Source organism: Panthera tigris, assembly GCF_018350195.1.
Source record: "Panthera tigris isolate Pti1 chromosome A3 unlocalized genomic scaffold, P.tigris_Pti1_mat1.1 chrA3_random_Un_scaffold_79, whole genome shotgun sequence".
NCBI classification, from domain to species: domain Eukaryota; kingdom Metazoa; phylum Chordata; class Mammalia; order Carnivora; family Felidae; genus Panthera; species Panthera tigris.
This window is the reverse complement of record NW_024962150.1, coordinates 41,739-47,568: the sequence shown is the minus strand read 5'-3', so window position 1 is coordinate 47,568 and position 5,830 is coordinate 41,739. Positions and strand designations below refer to the sequence as shown.

The following is a 5,830-nucleotide window of genomic DNA, read 5'->3' as shown; positions in this document are numbered from 1 at the left end:
AAGCAAAAACCATTGTGAGACAGCACTAGTGTTACATCCCGGAAGTCGTGAAGCGGGCCCTGGTTCTATCTGCAAATACGTCCCAAACATCTGACCACTTGTCACCATCTCCACTGCTAACAAACAGCCTAATTTCCCCTCTAGGTTACTACACCAGTCTCTTAAGTAACCTCTTGCCTCTGCCTTTGCCTTTCCAGTTGATTGGTAACATAGAAATCAGATTAATTCTGATAGACCTCCTCTTCTGAAAATCCTCCAATGATTTTCCTTTCACTCCAAGAAAAGTCAAAGTCCTTGCTGACAAGGCTGACAAATCTGTTTACACTCCAAGTGCTGTCTCCTTGCTCACTTAACTTCACCCACACAGCATTCCAATGGACAATTAACAAGCCACACATGTGGCCTTCTTTTTTAGAGAAACTACTCAGACAACGGGCCACTTTCCTCTTAGTCCCCCAAAGGAGGAGGGAACAATTATCAATGACAAGGGCAGCTGTGGAAACCACACCCAGAGTCGGTTTTACAGTCAGGAAGGGACACTATTTATCCTCCTCATGCTTTCAGGGACTCCACACTTAGAGAAATTTCTCTAGTGACAAACTTTAGAAACAATCCCTGAAAGTACAGTCTTCACATTTCCAATCATTGAAAAATCCATGGTCCTACCAACACGTCCCAGTTCTATCTAAAATTCCCTCCAATGTGATGTCCTTAAATATAAAAAAGATTAGGGGTGCCTGGGTGGCTCAGTCGGTTAGACATCCGACTTCAGCTCAGGTCGTGATCTCACAGTTTGTGAGTTTGAGCCCCGCGTCGGGCTCTGTGCTGACAACTCAGAGCCCGGAGCCTGCTCCAGATTCTGTGTCTCCGTCTCTCTCTGCGCCTCCCCTGCTCGTGCTCTATCTCTCTCTCATTCTCTTTCAAAAATAAATATTTTTAACAAAATTTTTAAATAAAATAAAAAAATTAGCAACAAGGGAAAAGAATGAAGATATAACACGAACCCAAGAATTCAGCAACTTCGTTACTGGATTATCAAAGGTTGAATTTTTTTTTTTTTTAGTTTAATAATAGGAGAAACAAACTTCTTATCCCAGAAATTAGTTACACGACAGGTCTGTGGTTTGGAATGTTAAATTATCCATTTAAAACAGAAAGTCAATTTATATTTCTCAGAAACATTTATGACTTAATTGCTGTTATCAACCTAATAAATTACCCTAGTAATTTGGTTTCCACAAACTGGTTATACACTCAAATTTCATGTCTGATGAAAGAATAATTGTATCAATATTCTGCAAATATGGAAAGGAAATTAGCTCATTGGCCACAAGGGAAAGGCATATACCTTGAGTGTAAACGCATCTATCTGTTTCTGTCTTTAAGCAGGCAAATTAAAATGGGAAAGAAACAGTTTGTGTCTCACAGGAATAATGTGTAATATGTGAATTGCTTTTCAAATACCATAGCATGACTCAAAAATATTCTTTGTGTCTAATGAGAATGTCATGTACTCTTGTGAACTCTGTATTTTAATGTACATCTACTGGCAACAAGTTCAATTACATAGATTCTTTTTATAACACAAGAAAACAGATACCTGAAAAGGGTTAACCCAACCCAGAAGATCATGAATTTCCCTTGGAACGTAACAATGGTCATGAAGACATGGAACATCTTGTAGAGAATATGCTATGGCAATAGTCCAGAAAGCTAAGAAGAAATTTTAAGTGGAGAAATCATAGCCACTAAGATCAAAACAGTGAGCATATTCATTTCGGTACCCATTCAAGAAACATTTATGTCATGTCTGTGTGCTAACTGCGCAGATGAAAATATAAATGAGACCTGCTTTTCAATCTCCCAGTGCTCACATTTGGAAACGTGAAACCAAAGACATAGTAACATACTTAATATTAATATGCACCAAGTATAATACTAACATCAAAGTAATAGTGGTTTCATTGTGTAGAGAATTAACTTCAAAAACGAAGCTACTCAAAGACGGATGAATATAAATATATTAGGTTAAAAAGAGAAGGAAGTTCAGACAGAGAAAATACCATGAGTGGCAGCACATAAACGAAATAGCCACTCTACATCTGACAACAAACAATTGTAGCAGAACATAGAATGGAAGGCAAAGAAAAGTAGGATAGGAAATGAGAGAGGTCGTCAGGGGCCTACTGAAATAATTTGATGCCATGCTAAGAACTTTAAAGTTTATCCTGAAGGTGGAATTTTGCTGGTAAATAACGCAAAGCACCCTGTTTGCATTTTTGCAAAGGCAGACTGTCAGAGATAATGGAATATAAGGGAAGAAGTTGGGAGGGGGGCAGGACAAGCAGTTAGGAAATTATCTCAATGATCCAGGCAAAATACATGGGCCTGAACTAGCCAGTGGTCATAAAGATGAAGGTGTGAGTCCAAAGCAAGAGTTGTAAAAGGAACTGAATCAGAGGATTTCAAGATAAACTGAGGAGGAGAGTGGAGAAGACTCTCAATTTTCTGGATTGAGTGATCACATTAAAAAAAGATAGTACCTTTAGCTAAAAGAAAAATACAAGAAGAAAATTTAGCATTGATGAGAGATAAAAAAAAAAAAAACAACTAGATTTAGTCTGAGACCTTTTTTAGATGCTTGAAGTCATCCAAATTAACATGTCACATAGGCAGCCGGGCATAGGTCTGGAGCTTGGGAGAGTTTGGTACTAGAGAAACACATGGGGGTACAAGGGATTCCAAGAAAAGAGGCCATTTAGTGGGAATCAGGTGGGGCAAAGGACAGAGCTCTAGGGAAAAGCCTTATTTAGGTGGCAGGAAAGAAGAGAAAACCACGGAGACTGAGGTATAATGGTCAAAGAGGCAAGAAAAAAATGAAGCAAAATGAGGTTATTCATGGAAGTCCAAGGGAACAGGATGTTGAAGAAGTCATCCGTGGAAAGAGATGCTTTAGGATGACAAGGGTTAGCTCCAAAGTTAAACCTACCCAAGTGGCTGGTTCCTAAGGCAGATGGCTTGATGACTTTAAGCTCTCCAAAATCCAAGATTCCAAGATAAAAGATATATTGATTCTAACCTAACCTTTGACCTTGTTAAAGTACATGGCAAGGTCAAAGATCTATATTCTCTTGTTATAATTATTATGTATCATTTTAAATTATTATCAACAACCTTTCACTGTATTAGTACCTTTTCTCCTTCCTTAAATGTAAGTTCTGACAGTAATTACAACCCTTTGGCCAAACTGACTGACTCACTTTGCCTCATCTGCGATCCAGCAGGTACTGTCATTCCTTCATCCATATTCTTAATTTCCCAAACATTTCTTGAGAGCTTACTAAGTATGAGGCAGTGTTACGCACCAGAACTGAAACTGCTACCACACAGTAATTTCTTTGATGGGACACAATTCAAAAGGATATGAATTATTAAAACACATGAAAAACTTGGACATCTGCTGCTTCTTTTAACTGTTCATGAAAAACTCCCCGTGGAAAGGCATGGGTTGGAGTTGCTTGAAAGACAGGAAAAGTCTTATTACTTTTCAGCAATCTGCTAAGAAAAGGCAGCTGTGTTAGCTTTGTTGGCTGGATAAGGGCTGTTTACCTAAGCGTGTAGTACTAATTGTTAGTTCCTTTTGGTCTCTTCTTTTAGTCTCTCTCAATTTATCAATATTGCTATGTTCTTTCTGCCGCTGAGACTCCTCTTGCTTTTCCCTATAGCCTCTCACCCCTCACCCTTGCCAACGTCTCAATGGAAAAATTAATGGCTCAGCTCTCCCCACCACTTATGTGTTCTGCACATGGCACCTGTGTAAGGCCTGTACTACATGAATTTAAACTATCAACAATGTGTGTGGTCTTGCCACAGCTATTTATCTGCTAGAATGTTCTGCTCCAGCCTGGCAGCAGTTAAGTGATGAGAAAATTAGCCTTTCCTTACTGTAATTTACAAGGCTGTGCAAAGCTTAAGTAAGTATGGCACACAGATAGAAAGTTGTATAGGAATTCCAAAGGATCTCTCTACTTTTCCCCAGTCCATTCCTGCACACAGATACCTTCCAGGTACTGATTTTAAATTAATTACTCCTTACATAGGAATATAGAGTGGTCACTAAAGGATGACTATTTTATCATACATAACAATTATACTAATTTTATTTATCTGAGCATAAAATTAATCTATGTGCAATTCATATTTGCATAATTATAAACGCACAATCATAAATAAAACACAATGGACTTCAGAGGACCACAACAAACAAACTGCAGAATTAGTATTATTGACATTAGTAAAAGAAATAGATGGTAAATCAAAGTTACTTGCCATGATTTGGGAAACTATTTGAAGTGTTTGGGTCTAACACAAGTACACACCAGTTTTATACCTTATTTTTTAGCATAGGTTTCAGCAGTAATAAAACTTTAATTCGCTTTTTCAAGTGTGTGGCAATTTGAATGCAGCTCCTTACCTTTGACTATAAATATCTAATATTGTAGAGTCTATTTCAGGAGATTCGTCAATATCTACTGAATTTATAATATAAAGTTTGTTAAAGTAGCAAACCTTGAAACTCAGTATCTAACTTTTAACCAAAGAACTGAATGTAGATCATTTTCCCAAAAGAAATCAATGTTAAAAAACTTTTAATGCAAAAACTTAATAAAAACTGTATCTCACTAGCACCTGGGTTAACTAACGTTTTAGTGTTTGCCTCAACCAGTCTACAGAATGTTTTTGTAGATGATGCCATTAATTCTAATAACCAACCTAGGTAACCATTTTACCTATGGAAACACGAAGGCTTAGAGACCTGCTCAAGCACCAGGAAAGGCAGAGAGGTAACCAAGTTAGTCCCATTTGAAACACAAAACTAATGGCTTCCTCTGCTTCCAGACCCACGAACAACAGCTGATCTACCCGTATTGTGTGGGGACACCGGAAAGACTTTTAAATTTTCTTGTCAGACAGAGCAGAAGAGAAACATGGACACTTCTGGTTTTTAGAAAGAAGTTAGTAGCAATGTGAGAAAATGGGCTGAAGAAGGTTGGAAGGATGGAAAGAAAACCACTTGCTAGGCCACTGTCGAGATATGACAGGAAGATCTGGCAGAATCAAGTACTCCAAAATATTTATTAACTACTAATCATGGGTGAAAGATGATTAAGGGAGGAGACTGCAATAGAATTTGCTCCTCAAGGATTTCTCAGCCCTGTCTTGCAAGTAAGACTTGTATTTATGACCCTCATAAAATGTGATAAAGGCTAACGAAGGGGGGACAGATGAGGTGCTTTGGAAATTTACTTAGGAAATTTTGGTGTAAAAAGGAACTTTATTTCTCAAATATTAGAGCTTCTGTAAAATACAACAAGAAATCACCCCCAGTGATTTCCTCCCAATAATATCTTGCAAAGGCAGAAGGTCCACCTATGAGGGATGCTAGGTACAGACTTTCTATCTTATGGTAAGTTAACCACATGACCTCCAGTCTCTTTACCAACTCTGAAGTTTTATGGCGCTCCCAAGAACAAAAAAGCCTTTGCGATGAATTAGCTTCAGAAATGAATAGATTCTGCAGGTTTCCCTCCCTCTTACTCCTCAAGAATACTTAGTGCCTTATTAAAATGTCCTAAGTTTTCTTTGTTCACACCATCTAATTGAACATCACTTTCCCCCCCACCTTTTAAATGTTTCTTAAACTTTATAAAATGCTTAAAAACAAGTATGCAATGATCAACCAGGAACAAACTTGACTCAGGTCAAACTTAGGTAGCTGATTGCTCTAACCTTCTAGTTACAAAGACCCAAGTTAAAAAAATTTTTTTAA

At 37.8% G+C, this 5,830-nt stretch overlaps 1 non-coding gene across 1 annotated transcript; it reads right to left on the bottom strand.

Moving 5' to 3' along the window:
• Nucleotides 1-419: 419 nt before the first annotated feature.
• Nucleotides 420-631, bottom strand: LOC122236199. The gene has a single exon (XR_006214312.1). It is a non-coding gene; the product is annotated as a small nucleolar RNA U3 (small nucleolar RNA).
• Nucleotides 632-5,830: the final 5,199 nt, after the last annotated feature.